The sequence below is a fragment of the Sorex fumeus genome, unplaced genomic scaffold (assembly GCF_029834395.1).
Source record: "Sorex fumeus unplaced genomic scaffold, SorFum_2.1 ptg000072l, whole genome shotgun sequence".
Classification (NCBI taxonomy): domain Eukaryota; kingdom Metazoa; phylum Chordata; class Mammalia; order Eulipotyphla; family Soricidae; genus Sorex; species Sorex fumeus.
In genome coordinates, this window is record NW_026606129.1 from 25,318,456 (window position 1) to 25,338,182 (window position 19,727).

Consider the following 19,727-nt stretch of genomic DNA (forward strand, 5'->3'; position numbering starts at 1 on the left):
CAAAGTCAACACACAAAAATTTGTCACATCCCAATATGTAAATAATGAACCAGAAGAGAAAATGATCAAGTCTCTTCCATTCAAAGAACATCAAGTACATAACAATCAACTTAACAAAAGAAATGAGACCTATACCACCAAAACTATAACATATTTCTAAAAAAGATAGAAAAAGACATTTGGAAATGGAAATATATTCCATGTCCTTTTAGGAAGTTCTCGAGGGTGGAACTGAAGAGTTTCGGTGAAATGGTATCACCCTGCCGCACCCCCTCTTTTGACATCAACAATCACTTCTTTGTAGAATGGTGAGATCCTGGTAGTGAATCCGCAATACAGCTCACGGAGGATCCTGATGTATTGGGCTTGAATGCCCTGATTGGTTAGGGCTTCAATGACTGCTTCCGTCTCAACAGAATCAAAGGCCTTCTTTAAATCAATGAACGTTAAACAGAGCGGCATCTTGAACTCCCGAGAAACCTCAATGAGCTTGGTTATCGTGTGGATATGGTCGATGGTGCTGAATCCTTTGCGGAACCCTGCTTGCTCGCATGGTTGTCCTTCATCTAATGTTCTGCCAATCCTATTTAGGATGACTCGAGTGAACAACTTGTAGATGAGAGACAATAGGCAGATCGGGCGATAGTTGCCAATGTCATGGATGTCTCCCTTCTTGAACAGTAGTATGGTCCTGCTGGTTTTCCATTGGGACAGAACCCTCGAGAACATCATGTGATGACTGGAATGGGAAGGAATGGGAGTGAAGATAGATGGTCGGCAACTATACCACCTCCGCTTTGCTGATGACATTGTTTTAATAACACCAAACATCAGCCAAGCCGCACAAATGCTGGCCGACTTTGACCGTGAGTGTGGAAAGGTAGGACTACAGCTGAATCTTACGAAGACAATGCATATGAGAAACAGCCTTGTTCCTGACGCCCCATTTGCTTTCAATGGAACGACCATCCCCGAATGCAACAGCTATGTGTACCTAGGTCGAGAGGTCAACATGACAAATGACCTGGCACCCGAGCTGCACAGGAGGAAGAGAACGGCTTGGAACGCCTTCAAGAACGTCGAAGAAATAGCTAAGAGGACGAAGAACCTCTGGCTCCGGGCACATCTCTTTGATTCCACTGTTCTTCCTGCATTAACATATGCCTCAGAGACCTGGGCCCTAAACAAGATGAGAACGCTATTCAGGTCTCCCAAAGAAGAATAGAAAGAGCTATGCTTGGAATATCACGTTTCACTCAAATGAGAGAAAGAATCCGGAGTTCTGACATCCGTCGACGATCAAGAATCAGGGACGCTGTCTCATTTGCCAAGGTGTCGAAAATCAGATGGGCTGGTCACGTAATGAGATTTAAAGACGACCGCTGGACTAGAGCTGTTACCGACTGAATTCCACGGGATGTCAAAAGACTGTGTGGCCGCCCACCTTCCAGATGGTCAGACTTCTTCGTCAAGATCATGAACGATCGGTTTGAGGCCCTTCATGTTCCCGGAGCGAACAGATGCCATTGGGCTACACTAGCACGCGACAGGGACAAATGGAGACATTACTGGCGCCCGCTCGAGCAAATCGACGACTAACGGGAAGTTAAGTGATTAAGTGATTAAGTGATTAGGAAGTTGGGGGTAGAGGGACTGGATCCAGAAAGAAAGAAACTGTTAGTTTATTTTAGAACGGCAAATATTTTTGTCTTCCTTCCACATGGTCATTCAGGGACCCAGAGTATTAGAGCATCTACATCTAGTTCCAAAGTCTTGGTAATTGCCTTTCCAGTACAGAATAAGGGGAAAAACTGTGCAGAAGCACCAACTTAAAGAAAAAATTCAAAGCTGGTAAACCTTACTTTCCATGGAAACTAACCATGTTATAGAAATATATTCAAGAAAGTTTATAAAATTTAATTTCTAACAAACAGGAAACATACCAACAATAATTTTATAACTACTAAAGAGAAAGAGAAGTAAAGTTAGATATCCAGTAGTCTCACAACAATTAAATCATTTAAAGCCATTTCAATAAAAATAATTTGTTATATTGTCCAAGTATAACTAGGCTACAGAAGAAGTTGTAGCTCCCAGTCATTCACTCTAGAAATTTAGTAGATGACTATACTTAATTACTGGTGTGTTTAAATGCTAACAAAAGATACAAACTTTGCATATCCCTACTTTTAAGTTCTTCCAGCTATGAGCTCTTCAGAGAACTAGAATTTACACAATTTGGTCAACAGATATAGGTTTCTGCTTTTGATCTGTTGAAAAATCTGAAGGGAGCAGGTCTCTGAATCAGAAATCAAAACAAACGATTTGAAGTTATGCTCTCCCCCTGGAGTTGAGGCAGAGTAGTTGGCAATCTCACTGACTAAGATTCAAAAAGGGCATATTTATCTATTACACTTGGGAGGATTAGTAATGCTCAGTAAGAATTAAGATAAAACAAAACCAACACCACCACTACCCCTCCCGACCCATTCCATAAGGTCCCACTTGACTGAATTTCAATTCTTATATTTGCAAAACAGAAGATGGAATATTAAATCTATTGTAGAAAATTGCTGAATCCCTATCCATCAAAATAAGACATGTGCTTCCTGCTTCTCAACTATAATCTACTAAAAGCAAGGGGAGTATTGCAGTTACCAGAACATATGCATTAACTTCTATTTGGTGGAGATTTTTTTTAAGTGCATGTGTTTGAAGATGAATGAGTGAACTCAAGCAAGAAATGTGTCCTGACTCAATGATGATGTAGGTATTTCAATTTTTACTGTTCACTGTGAAAAACACTTAGGCTCATCCAAACTAGTAAATAAAATATACCTGAGTAGTTACTAATGCTAGTGTATTTGTTAATTATTTATTACAATGTTGTCCAATTAAAATGCAATGTAAGTCACATAAAATTTTAGTTTTCTAACATTAACATTGAAAAATAAATAAGCAAACTAATAATAACATATTTTACTTAACACTGTCCAAAATATTACCATTCCAACAATGAAATGATGAAAAAAATTAGGGGGCACACCTGGTTGTGCTGAGGGCTTATTCCTGGCTTTGCATTCAGAGTATCAATCCTGACTGACTCAGAGGACTATATAGGGTGCCAGGGATTTAACTCAAGTTAGCCACTTGCAAGGTAAATGCCCTATCCACTCTACTATTGCTCTGACCCTAAATGATAAAAAACTTAAGATATTTTAGGTTTGTGTGCCACACCACCATAAATGCATCAGGTAAGGATCCATGCTAGACCCAACTTGGATATGCCCCAAAGCTCAAAGTTGCCAGCAGTCTGTTAGCCTTCCAACTCAGGCTATAGGCAAGTAGACTCCATGTAACTTCCAATCAATCCTCCTACTTTACGCTGCATATGGCTAGGAAAGATCCTAAATAATAAGAACAGAAATCAAATGTTGTACTATAGATCATGAATCTAGATTAAATCATGAATTTATGTCAAAGTTGAATGAGTGCTAAAAGCAGATAAAGGGGTATGGTATTCTTCCAGTACCTGTATTGCAAACTATAATGCCAAAAAGAAGAGAGAGAGAGAGAGAGAGAGAGAGAGAGAGAGAGAGAGAGAGAGAGAGAGAGAGAAGGAAAATGTCTGCCAAGAAAGCAGGCTGGGGTAGTGGTGGTGGGAAGGAAACTGGGGACACTGGTTTTGTGGTGGAAAATGTACACTGATAAAAGGACAGATCTTGGAACATTGTATGACTGAAACCCAATCATAAACAACTTTGTAACTGTGTATTTCATGGTGATTCAATAAAAAAAAAAACCTATACTAACAAAAAAAGTATTTATATCAAACTTGAGAAGTCAAAGATTCTATTTTATGGTTTTATGGGGCATTGCATGTGGTGATCAGAAGAAATTCTTGGCCTACTGGGTTAGAAGTTCATTGCAAAAGATACAATGCAATGTTTTTTTGGGCCCAGCAAAGCTGAGAATTACCTGGGCCATCCCAGTGGTGCTCATGTCTTTCAGGGCTACATCTGGCTTTGTTCAGTGCACCATGGGAGCATTATGTGATGCTGAGATTTGAACCTGGACTAGGTAAATGCTAAGCACATGTCCTCACTGATATATTATCTCCCATCATAGAAGCTGAACTACCTTTAGTTATTATCTTCTAAGTTTTATATTACTGTTCCAACATTAACTTGAGTACAGTATTGAAGTGTGCAATTATTTTTGTTGAATTGTCAATGCTTTCCTTCAATTTTGTTCATTTTTATTAACAAATTTGCATATGCTTTATTATTGTTAATTTCCTTAGGACCCTCTATAGTTCTTTTACTATAAAATATGCTTAATATGAGGAGCTATTATAATTTTTATCCCAGTTAAATTTTATTGGCTGGAGCAATAGCACAACAGGTAGGGCATTTGCCTTGAACATGGTCGACCCAGGTTTGATTCCTCCGCCCCTCTTGGAGAGCCCAGCAAGCTACTGAGAGTATCCTGCCTGCACAACAAAGCCTGAGAAGCTGTGATGTATTCTTATGCCAAAAACAGTAACAACAAGTCTCACAATGGAGTCATTACTGGTGCCCACTCAAGCAACTCCCAGTTAAACTTAAGTATTCCTACTTAGGATAAATCTCAAAACTTGATTACTGTATTTCTTACTAAATTCTGCCTTAGGCTTAATCAGGACTATTACTAAAATTCAAATTTTTCTAAATTAAAAATAGTATAGCTAGTCCCAAAATTTTGATTAAGAGCTGTTGAGCCTATCATTTTCTTAGGTTTCAAAAATACCAGACATCTGATTTTCTGAATTGAGTAGAAATAAATACTTTAATCACTGGGTCTAGCAGATCAAGACACTTATTTCTGCCCTATGTGAAGAGGCTAGACTAGCTCCAGATCCCATAAAGACCCATTTATTTACTCTTTCAGTTATGTTCCAACACTACATGATCCACAAACAGGTCAATTACCAGCCAGGTTTGAGGAACCACTGGCTGATGTCCTGATAAAGAAGCAGCAGTCTCAGGAGATGAGCTCAACAGAAATAAGAAGCACTACATCCCAAAACTGATACTCTTTCTCTCCTAGCCAGGATTTTTGTCTCCCAACAATTTAACATGAAGGTTTGCGTTTGTTGTTGCTAATTAAGTCATTCATTTGACTGTCTACTAGGTGAAATTAGCTATTCTGAATAACCAGCAGTAGTCAGCATGGAATTATTTGGTTTGAGCAATAGTTTTCTGATTATTTTCTAGGGATCTTAGGGTAACTTCAAAAATGTTTCAGTGCTCCACAAATCCTGGATTCATATCTAATTTATATATTTTCATCACTTCAAATACCATAACAAAATATTCATGAACACATAAACATATCAAAAGTACTCTGAACATTGCTTTAATTGGGAAACCACAAAATTTTAATTTTATACAATGTCTGATAAAAAATTCAATTAAATTTAAAGTTTAATTAAACTTCCTACAGCTGAATCAATGATTACTGACACTGTAGATCTGCTGTGGTCTATTTTTTAAACTCAAGTCTATGTTTGCCTATAATTTATGAAATTATAAAATTGACTGCATGATTACTAAATACGTGCAAATCAGGTTTGTCTTCATATGTATAAAACCAGAGGAAAACAGAGAAACAAACTGGATATAATAATTGCCACTTATAAACCTCAATTACATAGTTTTTTAGAATTGTGCTAGGATTTTTGAATTTAGGAAAAATTATGCTAATAAAATAATGTTATATGTTTAAAATAGATATAAAACGAATAGATAATCTCCACTTTGTTTTGACCAAGCCCAGAGATTTTATCTGTGTACTTCCAAAATGATAGATGTAGAAGAGTTATGTAAACTATATACTGTTTCATAACAACTCAAAAGGAGAGAGATAACAAAAGGGAATGCCCTGCCATAGAAGTAGGGTGGGATGGGGAGGATGGGGCGTGGGAGAGATACTGGGATCAGGGGTGGTGGAGAATGGGCACTGGTGGAGGGATGGGTATTCGATCATTGTATAACTGAAACCCAAGCATGGAAATTTGTAAGTCTACAACTGTACCTCATGGTGTTTCACTAATAAAAATTTACAGGAAAAAAAAAAGAACTTAAAAGAACACCCACTATTATCTCTGTTCCACCCTCTCCCCATTATCTGTGCTCTTATTAGTCAAGAATCTAAAACAGAGCTCAATATCTGCCAAGCTACACTGACATGGAAGGGACTTTGAGATACTATCTGAAGGATGTTATTCTCTTCCAAACCCAGTCAGAAGATTCATTGACACCATTTAGTTACTTATGATTTGCATTAGTTTTAATTCTCATCTTCATCCAAACCAGACTGAATCAGGGTTCCATCAGTCCAAGATGTGCTATTAATAAAGGAGTCTCTAAATGATACTTAATTTGTGGGAGTGTGAGAAATGGACTCTATTAAATAAAAGTTTAAAACTCATAACTATGCTGAATAAAGAAGGCAGTCCTAGGATTTCGACTTAATTACCAGTGAAAATTTGCTGAACATTACAGGGAAAAAAATTTCAATCTTTATTACTTATGAGGACTCAGGGAAGTTGTAAATGTGTAACAAAATATTTATAGTAAAACACATTACTTGTTTCAAAAACAGCTGGTAGAGCAATAGCACAGTGGTAGGATGTTTGCCTTGCGCGTGACCGACCCGACCAACCTGGGTTCGATTCCTCTGCCCCTCTTGGAGAGCCTGGCAAGCTACTGAGAGTATCTCGCCTGCATGGCAAAGCCTGGCAAGCTCCCCGTGACGTATTCGATATGCCAAACACAGTAATAACAAGTCTCACAATGGAGACATTACTGGGCCCACTTGAGCAAATCAATGAACAACGGGAGGACAGTGACAGTGACAGAGATAGAATGAGATGAAGATGTGGGTAACCAGGAGTGATTGGAAGGATCTGTGTGATGGATTAGAGAGAATGGGACAGAAAGTGAGCTCAGTTTCAGAAGACAGTGCACTGGCCATTTCCTCCCTCCACACCAGATTGGTATCTGAGCTCTGGAAAGAGAAGAGTTGCACAAATATTTTAATTTGGGATTACACAATACACACTTTTGCACAATATTTGGTCACATGGTGAGATATGGCAGGAGCTATCACGATAGAAGAAAAGTACCTTCATGGAGAGTCTTTCTACCCACCCACCCCCCCAAAAAAAGAAAAATAGCTTAATGTTGTTGGACAATTCTCCAGAGACACGAACTAAAGGCTGGAAGGAGATGGCAGATTTTAAGAGAAACTGGAATTTTGAGGCAAGCAGCAAAATATGAGGGAAAAGAGAGATTAGAGGAAAAATCTAGAGAAACACAGAACATTTTTCTTTCATTTTTCTGCACATGTAATATGCCAGGCAGAATAGCTTTTGGCAGCTCAGATTTGCATCTGCTAAATAGACTTTTCTTTCCCCTTTAATTGAGAGATAAACTTCTAAGACCCAAATATATTTATCCATTTTTTGCATAACAAATAATTCCAAAGTCTCAGGGCTCATTGCTAGATCTACTGGACAAATAAGCTGAAATTCAAACTTTCAAACTTCAGGTAAAATTGATGTCGCCTCCACACAGCTTTCATCCTTCTTAAACCTGAGGCTACTGAGGGCAAATGCTTTTCATTGATGAATTAAAAAGGGAGGTGAATAGAAACTCACAAAACATGAAGCCTTATAATATCTTAGCTCACCACTTTCCCATAGTCATTTCCACTCATTGGCAAATAAAGTAATGAAACAAGATCCAGCCCTGACGGGATGGAGAATATTTTTAACACTTTACTGGGAGGTCCTTCAAAGTTAAAGACAAAAGGTATGGGTTTGTGATTTAACAAGTGTTATGAGTTGTGAACTAGGATTGTCATGCCAGCTCTAACTGTAAAAGGTTAAGAAGTATGTAAAAGGGATATTACAGAAATACGATGGAATAAAATAAAGGTAAAATGATGTTACAGACAAAAGTTTATGATCTTCTTCCTTTTCATTTGATTCTATAACCACCATTACTCACTTCCCATATCCACCTTAATCAGAAATATCTTCTTGCCACTTATTAGTCAGTTATTGTAGACAAATGACCTAGCTTCAGGCCTCAATGCACTCATCCATAACATCTTTTATGGATGGTCCTCATATCTTTTATGACTCTCTGTATTGCTGAAATAATATTAGGTTACTGGTTTAAGAGAGTTGTTAAAAAATGGTTGTTAGACACAATTCAAAATGCCTTCTTTTATCTGAAGCTCATTAATATTTTCCTTCCTGCTATGTTTCAAACAAATACTGGAAACATTAAAATATACCTTCCATGGAGACCTCCAAAAAGATGACACAAATAGTAAACAAATAATTACTATATAAGATAGTAAGTAGTAATTTTGAGGTCTGGAGTTCAGAAATATACAGAGAGGGAACCAAAAGAATCTGAGCTTCTGGGAAATACTGGAAATATTTAACAAAAGAAGTTAAATTTGAGCTAGAACTTTAAGTCTAAACATACTTGAGACAAGGAGAAGATACTCTAGAAATCAAGTAGTATATGAAGTAGCATGAAGTAGAATGCTGATGCCAAAATTAATAGATAACATTATTCTGGATCCTCTCTATACAATTTCATGTAAGTCCCCCATGTCTATATATTAATTGTACCCTCATCAGGAATTTGAAGGTAGGATTAAAGTTGCTCATCAGGAATTTGAAGGTAGGATTAAAGTTGTGGTACAATCCCTTTCCTCTATTTTTATATTCTCTACCCTTCTTTCTTTGTAGTTGCCAATGTGGCTGTGATGACCAGGGTTTGCATATCAGGCCATAGTAACCACACACTTGATGACAAAGCTCTGTGAAGTCATATTCCTTTAGTTGCAGTGCTTACCTAAATGATTACTGTGGGGGTGGGGGGGTGGAGGGGCCACCCTTTTAGTTAAGGCACATGATTTAAGGTTGTGGTGTTTGCTGAGATGCTCACACATGTGCTCCCTAGGAACTGTACTCTCTAGAAATGGTACCTGCACATCTTTTTAGTTGTAGTGCTTGCTGAAGGTTGCACCCCTTTTTTGGTGAGGCTTACAAACATCTGACTGTATGGCTTACAGCACAGAGGACTGGCGTAGTACAGTTGCCAGACTCAAATAGCAGAGCTGCTAAAACTGTCCTTAGAGCACCAAGGATTTATTAAACAACACACTTAAAAGGTCTTGCAAGTCAGGTGTTTCAAGCCATCACTCTATTCCTCCGGGCCCTAAACCCTCCCCCACTTTTGAAAAGCACAGTTGAAGTTATCTTTCGGGGACTGGAAGAAGTACATTCTGACGCATAAAGGCTCAAAAGTATTCTTAAGACATTTTGAGATTCTTTCTGCTTTATATAAAAAGACTTTTATTTGTGAGAGTTGATATAGAACGAGACACTCTCAGAATTTCAAACCAAAATATATGCTTTCCTTCCTGAAAGAATTTTGTGTAGACCCCTAGACCTGTGGAATGTATGGTTCTCCTGTTGGAAAACTGTCTTATTAATTTTACCACATATAGTTCTTTCTATTTGTTTTTTTAACTGTATACCATAATAAACCAGATGAACTAAACCAGATAGACATTTCCCCCTTTATTTTAAAACAGCTTCTATTCTTCCAGTAACTTTCTGAACACTAGACTTAGTAATGTCTCCATTGGGGATTTAAAACAATAAAATACTTGTGAATTGACATTTAGAAGGAACCAGAAAGGAAAGCACTGATTCTTGTATAGTTTCACTCCCCGCAGTCAAAGAATATCTATCTGTGACTTACTAAGTTCGAAATTGACACTCATGGATCATTCATGGACCTTCATTGGACGTTTCTCCCAGAATATTTTCCTCAATTTTACAGAAATGGTAGCCTTTTGATAAAACCCTCTAACATTTTCAGTGTCCTAAAATAATAAGTATTTCTGCATTAATTATAAATTTTCATCCTCAAAAAACTGGAGGAAAGGAAATAAAATTTTTACATATAAACTGAATTTCTGAGATTAACACATCACTCTGGATGTAACAGTTGGAAAGTCACAGTCCCACAGTAAGAAATCAAATATACCTTTCAGGTTTGTTCTCGATAAATCAGCATTGGTTAGAAAGTTCTACATCATCCAAAATCTTAACCAGCCAAGAGGATCACTTCATATATGGATTAACTTCTTAGATTTTTGGAGACACAAATCCCCACTATAATATCTCTGTTCCAAGGAAATGTGAGTTCTCAGAATTTGTTTCCATATCTATTGTATGTGTTTTCTAAGGCTCTCATACAAAGTTTCCTTAATTGGGGGACTTCGAGAACAAAAATATTTCACTTTATAGTTTCAGATACTTGAAGTCCAATGTCAAGATACTCCTATCTTTAAAGGTCTTTCTCATTGGCTTGCTGATGAACTTTATTTTGAATTTAGTTGCATTTGGTCGTCTTGGGGACTCTACATGTGGTCTTCTTCTTATGTAAATCTGTGTCCTAATTTCCTCTTCTTACCAAAAATCTCATCACTGTATTAGGCCCATCTTAATGAGCTCATTTACTTTTAATTGCCTCTTTAAGGACCCTGATCCAAATAGAGCTGCATTTTAGGTACTGGATTTTGCCTATAAATTTGTGAAGAAGCAATTCAGCTAATAACTCTATATAAGATAATGGGAATATATGAAGAATTCATGTATAAAAGGATACATGAACATGTATAAAGGATACATCTGTGCACAATAATGGGAAGATGAGAAGAGGTCACAGTATATATTCATTTTCTAGAATGATTATAAAATTTCCACAAAGTCAATATTTTAACTTTTTAATACAAAGGTAAATTATTAATTTATTATCTGGTAGGTCACATGCCTCCCATGACTCAAACCAGGCTAACTGTGGGTGTTAATATTGCTGTAAGGCAAATGCCTTACTTATTATAATTCTCCATCCCAAATGCTTCTGCTTTTAAAGACTCAACTGACTATACTAAATCTAGAACATCTAGAACATGTAGAACATCTACATAAGTTCTTGTGATATTTTGAGGGCCATATATCACTAAGTCCCCTTTGCCATATAAGTTAACACGTTCACTGATCCCCAGAATTAAAGGGTGCAGACATAAATTATTCTGTTGCCACAAAAATTCTTAATCAATTTTTGTGGTAAGAGTTATTTTCGCTTTCAAGATTAAAATTTACAAACCAATAAGCCTATTTAAAAGTAATAGATTGACTGGTTCTACTGAAGTGGTTCCAACCATAGGTTGGTTATTTAACAAAGACTAGCAAGTGGGAAGGAACTCATAAGGTAAAGGTAAAGGCCCTCCCGTTGATCGTCGATTTGCTTGAGCGGGCCCAGTAACGTCTCCATTGGAGACTTTGTTGTTACTGTGTCTGGCATATCGAATACTCTCGTTAGCTTGCCGGGCTCTCCGAGAGGGGCGGAGGAATCGAACTCGGGTCGGCCATGTTGGCCGCTTGTAAGGCGAACGCCCTACCCGTTGTGCTATCGCTCCAGCCCTCATAAGGAACTCATAAGGGGCTTAATTTTTTTTCCCAGTGTGTAGAGGTCAGGAATTCTGCTAAGCATCTACTAAGACAGAGTCCCTAACAAAGAATTACCTGTCCATAAACATCAAGAGTACTGGTTTAACTGAACACTTTTGAGGAAAGCTATGTCAAAAATATAATTCTACATTATAACAAAATAAGCTTTTAGCAAAAGCATAAGTGATTTTTCCCCAAATAGAAAAATGAAAGCTTTTCCTCCATTAAAAAACATGGAGTAGTAACTATAATATGTTATTGATTTTGAAACATAGTGTATGTAACATATATTTATATATCCCTATTTAAATTTTAATATGTCTAAGAAAATACTTGTGCTAAAGACTGAAAAAAAATTCTTGATTTCTTTAGCAAAAACATAACATAGAAAGGGATATATCAGAGAACAGCACCCAGATTTCTGGTCTGGAAAAGCTGATATTCTACAGAAGCATATCAAAAAGAACAGATAATAAATAATAGATTATGTGAAAGAAAATACCATAGAAAAGTAAGTACAAATCAGGAAGCTATAGGATGGAAGGAGTGACAAGCAGTCAACCTGGAGGGTGATTAGAAGAGGCATCTTGAGAAGCTTTAACTTGTTTAGCTATAAAGCCCAGATGCCATCTCATTTTCTTGACCTTATTTGCAAGTATTTGAAAATTATATTTGTGAGACATAAATACTGAGCTAGCTTTTTCATTTGTATTGAATGGAGAAAATGAAGTGAAGAAGAAATTAACTCATCAGTATCACCCTATCCTAAACAAAAACTTGGGGCTTGGAATTCAGGCTCCAGAATTATAAAATCACCTTTCTTTACTCAAAGAGTAAACTATGCTTTCTCACTATTCTCTAGAGTCAGGGAAAAATACAATAAATACAATATATATAAATATATATATATATATATATTCCTTTAGACCCCCTCCTCAAAAAAAATTAAAAAGGCAGATTTAAGGACACATAAATGAGGTAAGAAACAATCTAATACATACTGTATCAATTGCATTTTGTCACTTAAGTTAAAAGAGGTAAAAGTGGGAAACAGTTGACTTAGTAGTTGTATATGTATATTTTTTTCAATCCCTTTCAAAATATTTGACACTGCAGAAAACTTAACTTGCAAAATTACTAAGCAATTTCTTTCTATACTAATATGCCATACATTTTTTTAAAATTTCATTTTATTTGTTTTTTACCAATAATTTCAAAATCTAAATGACATCCTGATAAATAATTTGCCCCTACCATGCAGTGGAACCTAAATACCCAGCTATATTCCTCTATAATTTTGTTTAAATTCTTTTAGGGAAAAAATGATCCTTCTATATTTTAAATACACCAACATTGACTCCTTAACACAAAAAAAGATTCAATTTGGAATACAATTGGGTACTCTGCTGTAAACTGGTTATGAACAAATTATGAAATTTCAAATCAGCAAGTTAAAACTTGTCATAGGATTTGCTATTTAACAAATCAAAGAGACAAAGCAATATTTACCCAGCCAGAGCCTGGGGGAGAACTGCTGAGAGAAGGGCTAGTATTCTAGTCTTCTAGGGAGTCCGTTAACACAGTGGGAACAGATATTTTAAAATTAAGTTTCTCCAAATATATTTTTAAGGATCATTTGAACATATTTCTGGTTATACATTATCCTGCAGTTTGGCTATTTTTTTAATATGCTCGCTTTCCAAATTCATTCCAGTGAGAGCTGCCCATTGGCAGTGGAGGCCTATGATTATCTCACTGCGTATAATTCATTTAGCAGCATAATGTGCTTTTGCAAGTGCTGCCACAGCACAAAGAGAAACTGCTAACATTAGCATTCCAGGGCTATGCAACCAGTCCCATTAGGCTGAGTTATTTAGAAGAGACCCTTCCAACAAGCTTTCTCACACCTTGTGTTGCACAGAGGACCTTGTTCTAAGGAGACCCAAAAACCTCTCTGGGAGTCAGCTGCTTACACCTCTTTATGTAGGAACAAAAGTACTGCTATGCAGAGACCTAATCCTCTACTGTGTCAGAACCCGGTGCAAGGACCCTGAACAGCAGCATCAGAGATGCTTGGGAGTTTAGGGAGGAATTCAAAGCCGTGGGTCCCAACCCAGACAAACTGAATCAGAACCTGCATTTTAACTCAATACCCAGGTGATTCTGGTCCATACAATAGTGTGAGTAGTGTGGGTGTGCTGAATAGAAACAAAAAATGCCTGAATTATTCTCCAATGAGCTTAATGCTGTCAACTATTGTTGCTGGGTTTCATAAACTCCGTGTTCTTGTTGACAACTGTATATTTGCTATTTCACTTCTTTTATACACTGATTAAAATTTTTCAGCAACTGTTGGGACTTCTGCTGTCAGCAAGCTGAGAACTATGGGCTCCATTTCTGTTCCCTGCTGGCTCCAAATCTGACTACTGAGGACCAGTCCCCTTCTAAGGACTTAAGATAAGCTTCTCTTCAACAGTCACTCTTTTAAAACATTCGAAGACAATCCCTGACAGGTCTCCTCTATATGAATTCTTAGAACAGGCAGAAATAGCTCTAGGAAGTGGAACCTGAGACAGACTATTATGGAGCACAAAGAAGAGAGAACTCAATTAGTGGATTGCTTTTAATACTGGATTTTTTTCAACTATGTCAGCATATTTTGTGGAGCTATGACAAAATTCTTCATTGAAACTATCTGTCTAGTCATCTCCTCAGGTACAGATATGAATATCGTGGGCAGATGGTACTATTATTAAAATGCCAATCAAATGTTCTACAACAAAGCACATTGAGTATTTCATGACCTGGGTTCAGGAACAACTCGATGATGAAACTTTTTCCCATTTCCCCAAAATTTTATGTCTATGGTTGAAAAGACCAGTCTAAAGCATCTGTTCAAGGTTTATGCCCATATTTATCATCAGCATTTTGATTCTGTGATGCAGCTGCAAAAAGAGACCCACCTCAGCACTTTCTTTAAGCACATCTTAGTGTTCAGAAGTTTAATCTGATTGATAGGCATACGTTGGCACCTCTTCAGGAATTAATTAAGAAGTTTGAATAGGAAAACAGAAATTTGTTTCTTCTAAAAACACTCACTTTTGTTTCATATACCTCTAAAGGTTTCTCATTGCCATTATGACTAGTGATACAGATTTTATGAAAATAGAATAAAGATTTTTGACTCTCAACTGAGAAAACTGTTCCAAAGGTAGGTTAGCTTACTACATCTAGCACAAGAAATTAAAGACAGAGACAAATCTGGGGCATAGTGCCAGCATTAAATGTTATTTCCAGTCATATCTGGTTCTAATGTGTGATAACAGACTTTTATTTGTGAGTTTAGTTGCTATTCTTTTACATATGACAATGACTGAATATGTTTCAGGTAGTAACCACATAATACATTAAAAATGTCTACCAATAATTCATTAACAATTTTCTAGAACAATTTTTCCAATGTAATCAGATCAATTTTATTATGCATCTATTTTTCAAGTATATGGGGGCAACTTTTTGGTTGTTTTGTGGTTCAGTCTTGTTTGGAGGCTATCCCCAGTGGTGCTCAGGGACAGCTTCTCGCATATGTTCCCTGTGGGACAGCACTCTTGCCAGACTCAAATATACCAAGCAGACTGTTTTTGTCATTATGCAGAAGTTTTAATCACTGCAGTCTCTGTGTTATCCCAGATGCTGTGCATTTTAAGCCAGTGCCATATGAATCAGTTGCTGTAGCATCCTTGTCTGAATGAGGGAAAGAAGGCCCCTCTCCCCTCGTTGGTTACCAAGTAGATACAGTGGAACCCAGAACTATTGGTAGCCACATCTATCATTTCCTAGGAAAACTCTCACTGAATAAATGCAACCCAAGGAGAAAGTGCCTCAAAATGGAGACATAATTCAGAGATATGAATACCTGCATCATGCTGAACAGATCTGACCTACTCTCTAGGCAGATAGACAATGTGACCAGGATTTCTCTAAATTATCCCAAAAGAATGGTTTTTTTTTTTTTGGTTAGCGGTTCTCCTGAGGCTCCATTCTGCTTTTCCTATGATAGGTTGTATAGTTCCTAAAAAATGAATATTTAAATGCTCTTTGGTTTGTTTGGGGGTTTATTTTATGGTTTAGGTAGCATGTTTACAATAATATTAATGTTAATGATTGTGATGTGCAATTACCAAACCTCAGCACCACTGACATGCTCAATGCCTACTCTACCAATGACCTTTTGCTACCTCTAGTCCTCTTTTCCTGCCTCTTCATTCCCCCAATCTTTCCTCTTCAATTTTAATAAGGAATAATTACTTTGGCTTGCACTCCTGAAACATAATCACCCACCATGATTCTCATCCTCCAGAAAACTCCTCATTATATTCTGTCATAGTTCTAATGTGAAATTCTTCTTTGGCAAGATGCTTAGATGGCACTTCTGTTCTATCCCTTGATTTGGAAACTGCAGACAAATAGGCATCTCACCATTTAATCTCCAGCTATACACCCTATCCATGATGTATCATTACCCCTAACACATATACATAGCCTAGAGCATCTGTCATAGAGGCCTCACAGACCAGAAGTTATTTCAAACATGCTGGATTTACAAACCTGTCAAGTCTATAATTCCCACTAAAAATATTTTAGGTCCAACCAAACATTTAATTTACGAGACAACCATAGGCCATACATACTGTCATTCATCTATTAGGTTATAGAGGAAAACAGTAGATTGCCAAAGGCTGTTCTATTTCTATTGCAGACCCTGTAGCAGTTTAACATTCCGATTTAAGGAAATGAGAACCTACAGGAACTTCCTGCTGTAAAAACTACTAACCCATGGGATCTATAGTTTCCAATGCCTGCAAGATACCTCCCAAGATTTAAGACTCAAAACTCTTAGGAAAGCCCAAACCATCACTTCCTATCAAGTATTTAGAGTTTATTTATGACCCTCAAAGTCCAGACACAATTTCAAGAACAATATACACACAACCTCTTGGGAACTTAGTAACATTGACAACCAACATTTAGTTGTCAAATTGTGGCAAAACCTCTCAGAAAACTTGAGTTCGAAACTCTTCATACAAGTTGTTAACAGTTAAAACCACCCAAAAGTAGTTTTAAGTATCATATATGTACCATAATCATCAAAAGAACAAATATACTGCCATTAAAAACCATAAACATTAACCATGTTACCAAAACTCCTCCAAATTCCACTATCATTGACCCTCTAATCACAGAACCACAAGACAATTATTATATATTCTTATTCACTATGTTTTTGTTCAATCATTGTATAGTAATACTATAGAATTTCAGAAATATGGCTCAACACCTCTATATATGCATAGAATTCACTGTACCATTAAAGTTCAACGCCAGACCATCACCAATAACAGTCCCCACTGCTTATTTCTCCAACCCTCTTCTCATTCATTCTAATTATGACCATAATTTTCAACAAAGGACCACATTTATTTAAAATTATAGTTAGTGTATCCCTGATATCAAAGCTACCAAAACATAAAGTTGTACAGTAACTGTCACCCAAAAGTATGAGTTTACCCTTGTGGACAGCAGGTATGAGCCGGGGGTGTGGGGGCGACTAAAACCTCATGGGAAGGGGGGCGTTCCGGTCCGTCCTTCACGCCCTACCGAGGTCACCAGTTGCCCCCCACGAGCAGCTCTCCAGCATAGCCACGGCCCCAGACGCACAAGGACTTAATGCAGAACCCAGCAGCTTGGAGCAGAAAAGTGAACGGACTATGCATTGATCCAGGCCATCAAGTCTGCCGGAGGGGAAAGGGTGTTGCCCCATTCGCCCTCTCCTCTCTGGAAAGAAAGATGGCGGCCACATGGGAGCCTTGTGGACAGCAGGTATGAGCCAGGAGTGTGGGGGCGACTAAAACCTCATGGGAAGGGGGGCGTTTCGGTCCGCCCTTCACGCCCTACCGAGGCCACCAGTTGCCCCCACGAGCGGCTCTCCAGCACGGCCACAGCCCCAGAAGCACAATGACCTAATGCAGAACCCAGCAGCTTGGAGCAGAAAAGTGAAAGGACTATGCGTTAATCCAGGCAATCATTTCTGCCCAGAGGGGAAAGGGTGTTGCTCCCTTCTGCCCTCCTCCCTCTGGAAAGAAAGATGGCGGCCACATGGGAGCCTTGTGGACAGCAGGTATGAGCCGGGGGAGTGGGGGCGACTAAAACCTCATGGGTCGGGGGGCGTTCCGGTCCGTCCTTCACGGCCTACCGAGGTCACCAGTCGCCCCCCACTAGCGGCTCTCCAGCACGGCCATGGCCCCAGAAGCACAAGGACTTAATGCAGAACCCAGCAGCTTGGAGCAGAAAAGTGAACGGACTATGCGTTGATCCAGCCCATCAAGTCTGCCGGAGGGGAAAGGGTGTTGCCCCATTCGCCCTCTCCTCTCTGGAAAGAAAGATGGCGGCCACATGGGAGCCTTGTGGACAGCAGGTATGAGCCGGGAGTGTGGGGGCGACTAAAACCTCATGGGAAGGGGGGCGTTTCGCTCCGCCCTTCACGCCCTACCGAGGCCACCGGTTGCCCCCCGCGAGCGGCTCTCCAGCACGGCCACGACTCCAGAACACAGAAACCAATTTCTTTTTTTTTTTTTTTTTTTGGGTCACACCCGGCGATGCTCAGGGGTTACTCCTGGCTCATGCACTCAGGAATTGCTCCTGGCGGTGCTCAGGGGACCATATGGGGTGCTGGGAATCGAACCTATGTTGGCTATGTTGACTGCGTGCAAGGCAAACGCCCTACCCGCTGTGCTATCACTCCAGCCCCAGAAACCAATTTCTTAACTATCTGACTTTCAGTAGAAATACTTCCAGGGTCAATAGGTAAAATAGCAGAAATCCAAAACCAACATTTAATTCTTGAACCCAGCTGTAGAAAGCAAATCACTTCACAATGCTTTTTCAGCATGTCTGATTTGGGGGGGGGTAAACTCTAAATAATAGTGGTGAATCTTTTATTGGAACAATGAATCTAATCAAAGCAGATAGAGTGTTAACTAGAATTCATCTGCCTCACAGGGACGGGGAGGGGTGGGGGGTGGGGTTTTATTGGGGTTCTTCATGGTAAAAAATAAGTATTGGTAAAGGGAAATGTGTTTGATATTTGCATGACTGAGACATAAACCTGAAAGCTTTGTAACCTTTCCCACAGTGATTCAATAAATAAATAAAATAAAAAAATAAAAAAAAGTATGAGTTTACTAGTACATAAGTTAGCTTTTTTTTTTTTACAATAATGCTATATAACAGTCAACTTAAAATTAAGGGATTTTATTTTTAGTAAGTGATTTTTAACAAGAAAAATGTATTATTGTTCATAATTCTACAGATTGGCCAGGGAGTTCTTAGGGTCTAACCCAGGTTGGATGGATTTTAGCCAGTCTTGTTCATTGATTACAATCAGTTAGTAGTTAGTTAGAAGCTGGCTGCTCACAGAGTCCTTCTCTGGTATACTCAGTTCTGCTACAAATGACCTGCCACCATTCTGTATGTAGTCTAGGATTTTATATGTTGAAGGGAAAGGGACACTACTATGAGCATAAGTGCAAATGGTCTCTGAAGGAAAAGGTGCAGAATGGATATGTCATTTCAGTCACTTTCTGCTGGCCAAAGCCAGTGACATAATGATCCCAAATTCAAAAATGAATTAGGGAAAAGGAGGAATAGATTTCAAGTCTTAACAATAATTCCTGCAAATTCTACTGAAAAGGATATATTTTTTAAGAATACATAAAGAACTACAGCCATTTCTGTAACTGATCTACCACAAGTTGAAACAGTATTAGAAAGAGATGGGACCAATATGACACCAATAGTTAAAATCACAAGAGCCACCAAACACCACTGTCTCTATTAGTTATAAATATTCAATGTTGGAAGTATACTGCCAACAGATGATTAATATCATCCAGAGAACAATATACATCTTAATGTGAACTTCCATCAACTACCTAATGTCATGTAGCACAAAGTTACAGATTAAAAATATCTCAGTCATAAAATCTTCTTTCATGGCATCCTGATATACAAAACATGTAATGTCAGGTATGTCAGTTCCCCCATTAAACTGCAACCATAAGAAGAAATCAATATTCTA